Below are 16009 nucleotides of genomic sequence, written 5' to 3' on the forward strand. Positions count from 1 at the left end.
TCACTCTTATAATGCGGTCAAAAAGTAACAGAAACATGAAATAGTACACATTTTAAGAGTCTTTTAGTGTAGCTGCGATTGAGGTCTCCATACTTGTGGGAATTTCCTGGTATTGTAAAGATCGCCATACTAAATTGTTGTGTAGAATGTGGTTACTTGTAAAACAAGGTGACAGTTACTATCTAACACTGAACATTACACGACAATAAAATTCTCGTCTGACATGAACCATGAGGTTCTATACAATAACTTTACTACTTTGTCTGGTTTTCTTTCCGACTAGAACGCTCTAGACTAAAGAAGGAAAATAATAAACCGGGAGTGATCTCCCCTAAACTTTCTCGAATATTCTTATATAAAATAACAGGGGATGGGAACTCGTGCTATAGAACTTGTAAGTTTATCGTTCTTTCTCGCGTTAATTCGTGTCTGGTTAGCCAGGGAGAGATAAAAGTTTTCGAACTAAATCAATTGTCGTGAACGGGGTTTCCCATTGATAACAAAAAACATGGCGGCTATTTGTTAGTAGGTCCCGCTTCAAGATTTTAAAATCATCAAACGTTCCAGAAATGCAACAATTGTAAAAACTTTCAACGCTGTTTTGTTCATATGGATGGGAACAAACACATGTGTATGCATTTTTTAATATAAAAGTTTTGTGGCGGTAAGTATATTGATTTTATTTCTTTTGTTGATAGTTTGTCCAAGGCTAGGGGACATTACGTCTGGTCTGACTCTACTCAGTCTTTGCTACGAGACTCAAGATTCCCAGACCTAGATCTAGATCTAGACTAGATTCAAGAATCTACCAACTAAGATCTACATTGCTTTAATCTAGTTCTAAGAGTATAAGTTCATGAATTAGAATCTATTAGATCTAGATCTAGATTCTAGATCTAGAATCTAGTATTTTAGTGATCTAGATAAAATATTAAAAATATTAAGAAAAGGATGACGGTAAACAGGATGATCAGTCTCACTCAGCCTACAACTTACTTAATCGAATCTAGATCTAGATATCTAGAACTTTGACAACAATGTTAATGTTAATATAGACCTAGATCTAGATCTAGCTAGATTACTGAACTAGACTCTAGTACTGATTACTCAGTGATTACTGTTTATTTACTGTTTAATATTTTAGAAGTAGGCCTATATAATAGTATATAAGTAGCTTGTAGATTGATGGCTAGATAGTAGATAGAGATAGTAGATCTAGATCAGTAGATCTAAATCTAGAATCTAGTTGCAGATGATGGTAGTATGGTAGGCCCTAGATCTAAAATCTAGATCTAGAGAATCTAGTAGATCTAGATAGATCTAGATCTAGTTTAGGTAAAACCTACCCTAGTTAAGTTTAGTAAGAGCTAGATGAGCTAGATCTAGTAAGGCTAACCTGTTTTTAATTTTAAATCGATTTTTTTTTAGATCTAGAATCTAGCTAGGCTAGATCTACTCTAGCTATTTACTAGCTAGATCAGTAGCCAGTAGAGTGAGTAGAGTAGTAGTAGAGTGTAGTGTAGAGTACTGTAGACTATTGTAGAGTGTAGGTACTAATAACTAGACTTAAACTAAATTAGACTAAAATCTAGATACATTTAGGGCTTTTAGGGCTTACAGACTTATCAGACTACTACAGTGTTGCAATTAGTAGATCTAGGTAATATATAGATTAAATTTAGTTTGAAATTGTTACAGTAGTGCTACTACTTTTCTAAGTAGTAAGTAGTGTAGACTACTAGAAGAGCAAGATGATAGATCTCCATCAAGCTACAATAGAGTTTAGTTAGTAGTTAGTTAGCCATAGTAATAGTACCAAAAGCAGTGTAAGTAGCACAGTAAAAAAAAGTATTACTAGGCCATCTACTATTGTATTAGGCCCTTTTATTTTTAGCAAGTTAAAGTTTGGTTAAGTACTAGTCTTCTAGCAAGTTGCCTAGTAGTAAACTTAGAAACTAGATCATGTGTATAAGTACTATTAGACTTGTAGGCTAGTCTTGTTAGTCTAGACCAGGGACTATAAAATCTACAATTGATAACTTTCGGCCTTTTAGTATAAGCCTAATTATTAATGAATTACATGGTACAAAAATTAATAAATTGGTCAGAGTCAGTACGGTTACAGTTAGCTGTTAATAGAATTAAGTTTTAGATCTATTGACTACAATTTTTAGTTACAAGTAATGAAAATGAAACTAATAGTTTTTTAATAGTTAAGATATGGTTAACTATAAACCAGATATTTTAGTTTTTAAGACAGAAGCTAAGTAAGCTAAGTTGATAGAAAACTGAACCTTTACAATAAATTAAACCTTATATATATATATATATATATATATATATATATATATATATATATATTAATATCACATATTAGTTAAATAATTATTTTAATATAATATATGGATAAACTTAATAATTTATTATATTTAAATTCTCTAGGTACTTGGCAAGCAATTTTCTCACACTTTACTGTGGCTATTGGTGCTGATCTTGAACTAAAGGTGAGCTGAATTTTTTTTTTTATAATAAGCCATTTTTCAGCTTAAGCCCAAGTTTGAAACCGATTCAGTGTTCTAATTCTTAAAGAATATGTTGCTACTAAGATTATTTACTGTAAGTATTAATAGGTATGGCTTGATAGTGGGACTGTCAGACAGTAGCTTTCACATTTATATCCTAAAAGATAAGAGTTCAGATCCCTGGCTTTAGTCCTGGTATGATGTCCTAAGTCTCATGAGTACCAGCTCTCATGAGTATCTGGCTCAAGATAGGGAAATTAAAGGTGGCTGGGTATATACCTCTGAACACTCACAGGGTCCGTAGCGGACCTTGAATCCTTGAAAAACCCTTGAATTCCAAAAAACATCTCAAGGCCTTGAAAAACCCTTGAATTTCCCCAAAAATGAGCAAAACCCCTTGAATTTTATAGGTAAACCTTGAAAACCGTGCGTAAATCGAATTTAAAAAAAAATTCAATTTTGATGGATCTAAACTTTTTCTGCCTTTATTTTTTTTTGCCGTGGTTCTGCATTAACTTCGGAGTCTACTATTTCCAACCCTCTCCTTCGCTGAGCCTCGCGGTATGACCTGATTGACCTCAACCTGACCAGTTTTGCATAGGCTCTTCCTAACCTAGATTCTAGATCGTGACGTAAACGATAGCCGAGGGCTAAATTTAGCATCGTTTTTCGGATATCTCCGTTTACGACCGAGTTTCTAGATCTAGATTCATTGTTTTCTGTTAGGGCCTACCAACTTGTACGGTTTTGTCCGTAATTTTTCGATTTTGACACCCCTGTTGCGGAATTAGGCCGCAAATGTTACGCAAAAGCCCACAGTAAACATCAAAATCGATTTAGTGTCGACCTTTTTTTTTTTCCTGTGTTAAATTTCCGTGTTATCCGGTTCTATGGTTTCAAACATCTTCAATCATAACAATCGACGCCCCCCGCCCCCCAAATCCCTTCCCGACAATATCTCGGCAGTCGTTGGCTCTATTTATATTGTGAACTTTATTGACCCCGCGAGTGGTCTGTTGTCTCCTGATCGGTGATGTCCGTAAAGAAAAAAAATTTGAATGTCTCCTAAATCATTAAAATTCTGGTCGCGCATGGAAATTATCTCGATTATGATTAAACCTACATCTAGAACTAATATTTTTTCTTCAAGAAAATAAGCCTTAGGTTTAAATTAAAAAAAAAGAATAGCCTGAACTATGCGAGCGTAGGTTTCTATTTATTTAAATTAAAATTTTCTCGGTGTGGGTAAAACACAAAAGGGCGAAACGTAGCTGCGGAATTACGGGTAAATAGCGAGACATAATTTATCGAGTTATTGTGTTCTGTTATTTTAGATGTGCGAGAAAACACGTTTTTACGAACCTAGATCAATCACGGTTCTTTGTATACCCCACGTCAGCAGACGTTTCGGCCACTGCGACCTTAGATGGTCTTCTAGGTCTATCTCAACTTACAGTGACCTCGCAGTATATTATAGTGGATCTAGATCTAGATTTTTAACTATTAATCAACAAGATTTCATAATGCCAATAGGCCTATTTATCACGTTCGTTAAAAAAAAAACCAATAGCAAATGACGTAATCGTCAATCTCACGTGCGCTATGGACCAAATACACATTGGCTGTATCAGATGGGTGAGGCTGTAGACAGAACTTTTTGATGTCATTCTTGACGTGGCTGTCTGGTTATTTGTGACGATAGAGGTTGGGGTAAAATTCGCATTAATTACGTGACGTCATCAATGGGCTACCGCTAGGCTGTGTAATTAAAAAAAAAACTAAATCCTAACATTACCAGCTCATTAGCATCGCCGATTGTCTTCTTAAATAAACCGGGAGTGATCTCCCCTAAACTTTCTCGAATATTCTTATATAAAACAACAGGGGATGGGAACTCGGGCTATTGACATGATTTTTAATCCATTTTAAATACTTAAAGTTTTAAAAATAGAATAAAATCTCGTAGACAAAATAATTGCACACCAAGTGAACTAGTGAACGCCAAATAAAAAAGTGCACAATAGCGCGCAATATTATTAGTACTTTAAAAATTTACATTAGTTTTTTGAGAAATCGGAAGTAGCGTAAATTACTACTTCCGGTCAACGGAAATTACTCAAAATTTAACAGAAGGTAGAGAATTAGATCTTTTACTTACATGTGAAATTTCATTTATCTATCTGAAATAGTACTCAAGTTATAGGCTTTTGAAAAATTCAAAGTAGGAAAAGTACCACTTCCGGTTATCGGAAATCGCTCAAAAGTTGATACGGATCTACGATTTTGATAAAATACTTATATATGAAATTTCATCAACCTAGCTATAACGGTACTCAAGTAATCGTGTTTACACACGGACACACAGACACACAGACATACGGACAGAATTGCAAAGCCCAGTTTTTCAGACTGGATTACGCATAAAACCTCTTAATTTTGATACATCTGGATTGATAATTTTTGCCCGATTAAAATAAGTCCTCTATACTTCGGATGTGATGAAGGACTGAGGTGTAATACGGTGAAAATTGTTAAAATTTCAAGTGATTTTTGTGCACGATTACAATACTTTCTCTATACTTCGTATATACGAGAAAGTAAAAAAGGAAAGATTTTGCGCCGACGTAAAAAAAAATTTGTATTTATCAAAAGAAAAGAAAAATAATTTGAAGGACTATGACTGTGCTGTTTTCACTCAACTTTACGGACACTTTTTACCGCCTCTCACTTCAAGGTCGCGCTGACCGTAAGACCTACGACACGAGACCATGCGCGAGCACAGTAGTGTCTCACGGTCAAGGCAGGTCTACAAACGCTGTTTATCTAATTTTAACGTGGTTATCTTTAATATTGGGCTTACTGCTAGATTAAAGCGAAAACAAAAACTAGATCTGCATCGTTTTAGGTCATTGAACAAAATATGTAGGTCTGCTATAATTTAGTTACACCATCTAGCAGGGTCTAGATCTAATTGATTTTTACTGTGGTAAAACGTCCTTGAAATGTTTAAGAAGCCTCGAATTACCGTGTTTGAGAAAATTGCCGCTGTCACTGCCCCCTCCCATTCGCTTGTAAAAAAAAAAATCCGCTTTTCACTTTTTCGGGCGGCTACATCTCTGACATGAGTATTACTAGCGTAGTTACTTGTGAAATTGTTTTAAAAAAAACAACTTTATTCTGTTATTCCGCGATATGAACTAACTTAAAACTTCCACGATATTTCTTTACGTCATCATGTATATCATAGGTGGGGACATTGGGATCGTCCATAAATGACGTCACACTCGTAGGGGGAGGGGGGATCCGTAATCGTGTGACGGTGTGTGATGAGGGGATGGGGGGGGGGGGGTCAGATGGTGTGACATCACACTTTTGCATTATTAAAAAGCAATGTTAGAAAACGAATTTTAGCATTTTAGAAAACTGTTTTAATAAATTGTAAAAGGAATTGATTAAAATACTCTATTTTGACAGAGTTCAGACAAGATTTTGGGAAAAAAATCCTATTTTAAGAAAAATTGAACTGCAAATACTGCAATCAAGGGGGGGGGGGGGGTAGGAGGGGTTATAGGCTGAGGTGTGACGTCATTTTAGAGGGCGGGGCCTGGCTTTTTGTGATGTGTGACGGAGGGGGGGGGGGGGGGGGGAGAGGTAATAATCTTTTAAAAAGCGTGAGGTCATTTATGACATTAAGCAGGATAATTTCTACAAGCATAGCTAGGTTTTTTTTTGTTTCTATATGTGTGCAGAGTCCTTTTTAAAGGAATATGTGTGCAGAGTCCTTTTTAAAGGACTATCAGACAGACGAACCAATGCTTCCTTTTATGTATAATGACCTGATTCTGATTATCACTTGACATTGACAAGTCATTCAATTGAAGTTGGGTTTGTTGCTGACTCTCTAATAAAGTCTCTAGAAAAAGTAAAAAAAGCAAGTGAGTTTCAAATTCTCAATTTCAAATCTGATTGTAAGACAACTTTGATAGGATTTTCATCAAATTTTTTGTTGAAATCTCCATTACTTTAGTCATTAGTGAGAGACTTAGCCTAATGCAAATGTTTAAAAATAGAGCCAGTTCACCAAAAAAATGAAGGGAATTCTTCACATCCTAGTCAACAAATGGAAACTGAAATCAGCTGAGTGTGACCAAGTTCTGTTTCAATTTTCAACATTCATAGATACATGTACTCTAAATGGTTGTCTATCTAAATCTAATTGAGAACATGATAGGCTGGACATTTTTTTCATAGAACAGCTTGGTAGCAAAATTTCTTATGTGAACATTTGGAAAATTGTTAGAGATCTATTGCTTCTGTCACATGGTCAAGCCAGTGTTGAAAGAGGTTTTTCTGAAAATAGAAGTTGGAGGAGTGTCATTTGACACCAAAGATACTGATTGCAAAAGGGATTATGCTGGACTCTCAGACAATCTTCTGACTTAGATAATTTTGTAATAACACCAAAATTATTTAAAAAATTGTGTGTGCAAAAAACATACATCACCCTCATTGTAATGCCCATTAGTGGTAGTTTATACCTTGAAATTCCCCCCAAAATCACCTTGAAAACCTTGAAAAAGCCTTGAATTTTCTTTTGGGATTTGGCTATGGACCCTGACTCTAATTTTACATGAAAATGTCACAGAAACAGGTGAATTTTAATTCAACTGCTATATTGGCTGTCTGTTTTAATCAATGATTAATTTTTTCATATTACAGAAAGTTGTTAAAAATATTATTTATTTAATTTCTAGGTAAATGGAACAGCATGGATGTGGATTTTTAGACACAAGGAAGCTGAATTTAACTTTTAATGAAGAATTTAAATGATGATTGTCCATGAAAGGAAATATTAATCATATACATTGTAATGCTGTATTGATGCATCTTCTGTTTTAAGTAATTAAAAAACCATCCATTTATGAAATTCTTTTCATTTTTTTTTCCAATTTTAAAACTGTAGTTCTGTTTTGTTATTTGAAAACAATGATGAAAGTATTTTGAACTGCCATTGAGATATTAATATAAATGCTATTGTTTATAGTTTAATTCTTTCAGAAGCAACTATATTGACATCAAAACTGAATCTTTATTGTACACTAAGTATAAAAGCTTACCCACAAACCAGTCCATGTCAACAATTTATTGACATCCAAACATTAAATTTTTTTAAAGGTGATTTTTCTTAAATAAAACAGACTACTTTCATATGGGATAAGAAACATTTAATTTTGAAATTGATTGGTTTATTAAATTTTAATGGAGCTGAAACTAAAACACTGGGTTCAAATTTATTATTACTTTGTTTCTCAGAACATTGCAAATTTTGAACATAAGAACTGTGGGAAGTAGGCAATGATGTTAAAATATCTCTTGAAACTTGAAGAAATTGTGGAAGGTTTAGAGATAGAAAACAACATTTCAGAAGATGATGTTTGAAATAATGGTAAAATATCTTTAGCAATTGTCACTGAATAAATATTTTCATTAGACAAATAACATTTAGGTATAGAAGAATAAGGTACGTCTTCAGATTTTCTTATCAGCAAAGATCCTGGGTGATTCTCTTTGTTACCATCGGTCAAAACGACAAGCCAATTCTGGAAAATTCATTGGGTTCTTTGCCTGGGCAGCTAAATATATTTAAATTAAGTTCATGCAAGGCTTTAGAAACATCAATTGGATAAAACTCTATAATTTCATTAACTTTTTATTAATATCAGCTCCAAATGAATAATATAAACAAGTTACACATCATCAATAAATCAAATTTGCAGATATTTCCATTTCACCAAACTTTCTCTAAGTCATAATATATATTTTAAATTCATGGCATTTTGTTAGGCTAGATATGTTGACTTTTATTTACCACAATAATCTGATTATATAAATTAACAACATTACATTAGGATTACCCAGCTATCATACATTCTTCTTTTTACTGCCCTCCTTTATGAGGGGGAGGTAAAAATCATCATAAAATGTGTGATGCAATTTACAGATGAACCCTCTCTCTCTCTACCCCTCCCCCTATATATATGTATATCTATATAATCTCTAAAATCATGTTGGTACCTCTACCTGTTTGAATGTTAGGCCCCTTTCCTTCAACTGTTTCTGTGTGGATCTTCTCCACGGGGGTCATCCATAAATGACGTCACGCATTTTTTGACGATTTTTACCTCCTCCCCTCCCCCTACACATCGTCACAAAAAGCCAGACCCCCACCCCCTAAAATGACGTCACACAGTACTAGATTCTATATCTAAATTACTACAGTGGCCTACACTCTAGATTTAGTTCTTAAGTTCTACAACAAGACTACACTAAACTTCACTAGATCTACAATAATCTAGATTATATATATAAATTGATATTGAACATATTCTAGTCTACCTGTCTTAAAGTAAATAGCCTATTTATTAGGCCTAATTTTTAGTAATTTAGTAATTAATTCCACTCAACTACACTGTAAAATAAAAGAATCTAGATCTAGAATCTAGATCTCTAGACTACTCTTGAGTCTATAAATTAAAAATAAATCCTGTATGTCGTATGTTACTAAGTCGGAATTTTCAAGAGGGCTTTTTTTTTTAAGTCATAGATCTAGATATAGAATTCTAGATCTAGAAATCTAGACTCTAGATCTAGGCTATATATATTTATTAATTAAATTAGGCTTGATTTCAGATTTACGATTGAAATCTTTTAGGCCTATAAATATCATATTTTATATAGATGTATTATTATTATACAGGTTGTATTCTAGATCTATCTAGATCTATATAAAATATAATATATTTGTGTGTGTGTTATTTTAAACTTAATTTACTTAAAACAACTTATTGGCGGAGTTTGTTTTTATTCCAAAAACGAAAGTAGATTTCATAACTTAAAAAGAAATTAATAAAAAATATTCACATTTGGTTTGAAAAAACAAAAAAACGCTAGCTGGCAACTACCGGAGCGAGAACTTGGTAAGCTACTTTAACAACTTACAAGCCCAATAGACATGATTTTTAATCCATTTTAAATACTTAAAGTTTTAAAAATAGAATAAAATCTCGTAGACGAATTAATTGCACACCAAGTGAACGCCAAATAAAAAAGCGCATAATGGTGCGCAATATTATTATTACTTTTAAAAATTACATTAGTTTTTTGAGAAATCGGAAGTAGCGTAAAGTACTACTTCCAGTCAACGGAAATGACTCAAAATTTAACAGAAGGTAGAGAATTAGATCTTTTACTTACATATGAAATTTCATTTATCTATCTGAAATAGTACTCAAGTTATAGGCTTTTGAAAAATTCAGAGTAGGAAAAGTACCACTTCCGGTTATCGGAAATCGCTCAAAAGTTGATACGGATCTACGATTTTGATAAAATACTTATATATGAAATTTCATCAACCTAGCTGTAACGGTTCTCAAGTTATCGTGTTTACACACGGACAGACAGACACACAGACACACAGACACACAGACAGACACACAGACATACGGACAAGATTGCAAAATTATGTTTTTCCGTATCAGTGAGGTGTGAAACGTCGAGATTTGTAAAAATCTCGATTTATTTTTTTTTGCACGATTACAAGACTTTCTCTATACTTCGTATATACGAGAAAGTAAAAATATAGGGAAGGATGATGACGTCACATGAAACGAAGAAGACAAAATAAACTTAAATAAAGTACACAAATAGAATGGGTTCATCCATAAATGGCGTCACGCTTTTTTGACAATTTTTACTTCCTCCCCCCTGTCCTCCGTCACACATCGTCACAAAAAGCCAGACCCCGCCCTTAAAGGACGCCACACCTCAGCCTAACCCCCCCCCCCCCTCAAAATTGCAGTTGAATTTTTCTTTACTATGCGATATTTTTCCAAAATCTTGTCAGAACTTTGTCAACATAGAGTTTTTTTAATCAATTCCTATTACAATTTATTAAAACAGTTTTCTAAACCGCGAAATAAAGGCTAAAATTTGTCTTCTAACATTGCTTTTTTATAATGCAAAAGCGTGACGTCACACCATCTGAACCCCCCCCCCCCCATCATCACATACGAGTGTAACGTCATTTATGGACATTTATGGTGCGTTATTAGGGAATAGATCTATTGGTTACTGTTGTTACATTTGAAACCATTGATGAGATTATAGTCAGCCTACCGTTGAGCGCAGCTAGTAACAAAGTTCACCTACTAAGACATGAAATCATAAGTTACCTACCTGTTCAAGGGAACAAAAGTCTTTCATAGAAATAATAATTGTTAGTTATTGTGTCACACAAGTAAACACCAAATGTTGTCATACTGCAACAGTGTCCACATGTGGCTGTCACCAGTCACACAACACAAAGTATTGTCCACATGTGGCAGTCACCAGTCACACAACACAAAGTATTGTCCACATGTGGCTGTCACCAGTCACACAACACAAAGTATTGTCCACATGTGGCAGTCACCAGTCACACAACACAAAGTATTGTCCACATGTGGCAGTCACCAGTCACACAACACAAAGTATTGTCCACATGTGGCAGTCACCAGTCACACAACACAAAGTATTGTCCACATGTGGCTGTCACCAGTCACACAACACAAAGTATTGTCCACATGTGGCAGTCACCAGTCACACAACACAAAGTATTGTCCACATGTGGCTGTCACCAGTCACACAACACAAAGTATTGTCCACATGTGGCAGTCACCAGTCACACAACACAAAGTATTGTCCACATGTGGCTGTCACCAGTCACACAACACAAAGTATTGTCCACACGTGGCAGTCACCAGTCACACAACACAAAGTATTGTCCAGATCACCAGAACATGTATAGCGAGTGTGGTACACATGTTTGTTCATCTTTATTTATAAGTTCAGGTTTTCATAACTCGATGTGTCAATGTTATGTGTGTGTGTGGGGGGGGAGCACTCTCCCAAAGAAAGGGTCACCAGCCCCACTCTACACGTTCCGTTAGTTCAAGCTTATTTCTATCATTAAAGTTACAGTCACGTCCCAATGTTTTAAAGGGTTCCAAAAATTTTTGATCTCGTCCGTTTAAGAATTTGTGGGCCACATTCTGATTTTACCGGCTACAAATATTAACTTACAGGACACCTAACTGGATCAGACTTGGCGAAATAAAAATATACACCTATCCCCAGAATGTAAAATTTTGTCCCACCAATACACACCTGACCTTGAGGACCCCCGGCCCTGATGTCTGAAGATTGTTTGTTTAGTAATCTTAGCTTATCGTGTCCAAATGTTATGAGTGTAAGGCTGTCGGAGGTAATAAACTATTTATGACCTTTCATTTTTACACACACACACACATACAAACACGCACATTATTTATAATTATCTATATCTGTGTTCACTTTTCTTAGTTTTGATTTATCAGAATAAAACAAATGTGACGAATATAAAACTTGACTAGTCAAGTAAAACAAATGTGACGATAAAACTTCACTAGTCAGGTAAAACAAATGTGACGATAAAACTTGACTAGTCAGGTAAAACAGATGTGACGATTATAAAACTTGACTAGTCAGGTAAAACAAATGTGACGATTATAAAACTTGACTAGTCAGGTAAAACAAATGTGACGATTATAAAACTTGACTAGTCAGGTAAAACAAATGTGACGATAAAACTTCACTAGTCAGGTAAAACAAATGTGACGATAAAACTTCACTAGTCAGGTAAAACAAATGTGACGATAAAACTTGACTAGTCAGGTAAAACAAATGTGACGATAAAACTTGACTAGTCAGGTAAAACAAACGTGACGATAAAACTTGACTAGTCAGGTAAAACAAACGTGACGATAAAACTTCACTAGTCAGGTAAAACAAATGTGACGATAAAACTTGACTAGTCAGGTAAAACAAATGTGACGATAAAACTTGACTAGTCAGGTAAAACAAATGTGACGATAAAACTTGACAAGTCAGGTAAAACAAATGTGACGATAAAACTTGACTAGTCAGGTAAAACAAATGTGACGATAAAACTTGACTAGTCAGGTAAAACAAATGTGACAATAAAACTTGACTAGTCAGGTAAAACAAATGTGACGATAAAACTTGACTAGTCAGGTAAAACAAATGTGACGATAAAACTTGACTAGTCAGGTAAAACAAATGTGACGATAAAACTTGACTAGTCAGGTAAAACAAATGTGACGATAAAACTTGACTAGTCAGGTAAAACAAATGTGACGATAAAACTTGACTAGTCAGGTAAAACAAACGTGACGATAAAACTTCACTAGTCAGGTAAAACAAATGTGACGATAAAACTTGACTAGTCAGGTAAAACAAATGTGACGATAAAACTTGACTAGTCAGGTAAAACAAATGTGACGATAAAACTTGACTAGTCAGGTAAAACAAATGTGACGATAAAACTTCACTAGTCAGGTAAAACAAATGTGACGATAAAACTTCACTAGTCAGGTAAAACAAATGTGACGATAAAACTTGACTAGTCAGGTAAAACAAATGTGACGATAAAACTTGACAAGTCAGGTAAAACAAATGTGACGATAAAACTTGACTAGTCAGGTAAAACAAATGTGACGATAAAACTTGACTAGTCAGGTAAAACAAATGTGACGATAAAACTTGACTAGTCAGGTAAAACAAATGTGACGATAAAACTTGACTAGTCAGGTAAAACAAATGTGACGATAAAACTTGACTAGTCAGGTAAAACAAATGTGACGATAAAACTTCACTAGTCAGGTAAAACAAATGTGACGATAAAACTTGACTAGTCAGGTAAAACAAACGTGACGATAAAACTTGACTAGTCAGGTAAAACAAACGTGACGATAAAACTTCACTAGTCAGGTAAAACAAACGTGACGATAAAACTTCACTAGTCAGGTAAAACAAATGTGACGATAAAACTTCACTAGTCAGGTAAAACAAATGTGACGATAAAACTTGACTAGTCAGGTAAAACAAATGTGACGATAAAACTTGACTAGTCAGGTAAAACAAATGTGACGATAAAACTTGACTAGTCAGGTAAAACAAATGTGACGATAAAACTTGACTAGTCAGGTAAAACAAATGTGACGATAAAACTTGACTAGTCAGGTAAAACAAATGTGACGATAAAACTTCACTAGTCAGGTAAAACAAATGTGACGATAAAACTTCACTAGTCAGGTAAAACAAATGTGACGATAAAACTTCACTAGTCAGGTAAAACAAATGTGACGATAAAACTTCACTAGTCAGGTAAAACAAATGTGACGATAAAACTTCACTAGTCAGGTAAAACAAATGTGACGATAAAACTTGACTAGTCAGGTAAAACAAATGTGACGATAAAACTTGACTAGTCAGGTAAAACAAATGTGACGATAAAACTTGACTAGTCAGGTAAAACAAACGTGACGATAAAAATTGACTAGTCAGGTAAAACAAACGTGACGATAAAACTTGACTAGTCAGGTAAAACAAATGTGACGATAAAACTTGACTAGTCAGGTAAAACAAATGTGACGATAAAACTTGACTAGTCAGGTAAAACAAATGTGACGATAAAACTTCACTAGTCAGGTAAAACAAATGTGACGATAAAACTTCACTAGTCAGGTAAAACAAATGTGACGATAAAACTTCACTAGTCAGGTAAAACAAATGTGACGATAAAACTTCACTAGTCAGGTAAAACAAATGTGACGATAAAACTTCACTAGTCAGGTAAAACAAATGTGACGATAAAACTTGACTAGTCAGGTAAAACAAATGTGACGATAAAACTTGACTAGTCAGGTAAAACAAATGTGACGATAAAACTTGACTAGTCAGGTAAAACAAACGTGACGATAAAAATTGACTAGTCAGGTAAAACAAACGTGACGATAAAACTTCACTAGTCAGGTAAAACAAATGTGACGATAAAACTTCACTAGTCAGGTAAAACAAATGTGACAATAAAACTTGACTAGTCAGGTAAAACAAATGTGACGATAAAACTTGACTAGTCAGGTAAAACAAATGTGACGATAAAACTTGACTAGTCAGGTAAAACAAATGTGACTATAAAACTTGACTAGTCAGGTAAAACAAATGTGACGATAAAACTTGACTAGTCAGGTAAAACAAATGTGACGATAAAACTTCACTAGTCAGGTAAAACAAATGTGACGATAAAACTTGACTAGTCAGGTAAAACAAATGTGACGATAAAACTTCACTAGTCAGGTAAAACAAATGTGACGATAAAACTTCACTAGTCAGGTAAAACAAATGTGACGATAAAACTTCACTAGTCAGGTAAAACAAATGTGACGATAAAACTTGACTAGTCAGGTAAAACAAATGTGACGATAAAACTTCACTAGTCAGGTAAAACAAATGTGACGATAAAACTTCACTAGTCAGGTAAAACAAATGTGACGATAAAACTTCACTAGTCAGGTAAAACAAATGTGACGATAAAACTTCACTAGTCAGGTAAAACAAATGTGACGATAAAACTTGACTAGTCAGGTAAAACAAATGTGACGATAAAACTTGACTAGTCAGGTAAAACAAATGTGACGATAAAACTTGACTAGTCAGGTAAAACAAATGTGACGATAAAACTTGACTAGTCAGGTAAAACAAACGTGACGATAAAACTTCACTAGTCAGGTAAAACAAATGTGACGATAAAACTTGACTAGTCAGGTAAAACAAATGTGACGATAAAACTTGACTAGTCAGGTAAAACAAATGTGACGATAAAACTTGACTAGTCAGGTAAAACAAATGTGACGATAAAACTTCACTAGTCAGGTAAAACAAATGTGACGATAAAACTTCACTAGTCAGGTAAAACAAATGTGACGATAAAACTTGACTAGTCAGGTAAAACAAATGTGACGATAAAACTTGACAAGTCAGGTAAAACAAATGTGACGATAAAACTTGACTAGTCAGGTAAAACAAATGTGACGATAAAACTTGACTAGTCAGGTAAAACAAATGTGACGATAAAACTTGACTAGTCAGGTAAAACAAATGTGACGATAAAACTTGACTAGTCAGGTAAAACAAATGTGACGATAAAACTTGACTAGTCAGGTAAAACAAATGTGACGATAAAACTTCACTAGTCAGGTAAAACAAATGTGACGATAAAACTTGACTAGTCAGGTAAAACAAACGTGACGATAAAACTTGACTAGTCAGGTAAAACAAACGTGACGATAAAACTTCACTAGTCAGGTAAAACAAACGTGACGATAAAACTTCACTAGTCAGGTAAAACAAATGTGACGATAAAACTTCACTAGTCAGGTAAAACAAATGTGACGATAAAACTTGACTAGTCAGGTAAAACAAATGTGACGATAAAACTTGACTAGTCAGGTAAAACAAATGTGACGATAAAACTTGACTAGTCAGGTAAAACAAATGTGACGATAAAACTTGACTAGTCAGGTAAAACAAATGTGACGATAAAACTTGAC

General features: G+C 34.3%; 1 long non-coding RNA gene across 1 annotated transcript; it reads left to right on the plus strand.

Annotated features, from left to right (window-relative positions):
- Nucleotides 1-444: 444 nt before the first annotated feature.
- Nucleotides 445-7410, plus strand: LOC131949415 (uncharacterized). The gene is made up of 3 exons (XR_009388160.1): nt 445-664; nt 2443-2504; nt 7277-7410. It is a non-coding gene; the product is annotated as an uncharacterized LOC131949415 (long non-coding RNA).
- Nucleotides 7411-16009: the final 8599 nt, after the last annotated feature.

Source organism: Physella acuta, unplaced genomic scaffold (assembly GCF_028476545.2).
Source record: "Physella acuta isolate Inbredline_101_S28 unplaced genomic scaffold, ASM2847654v3 ptg000694l, whole genome shotgun sequence".
NCBI classification, from domain to species: domain Eukaryota; kingdom Metazoa; phylum Mollusca; class Gastropoda; family Physidae; genus Physella; species Physella acuta.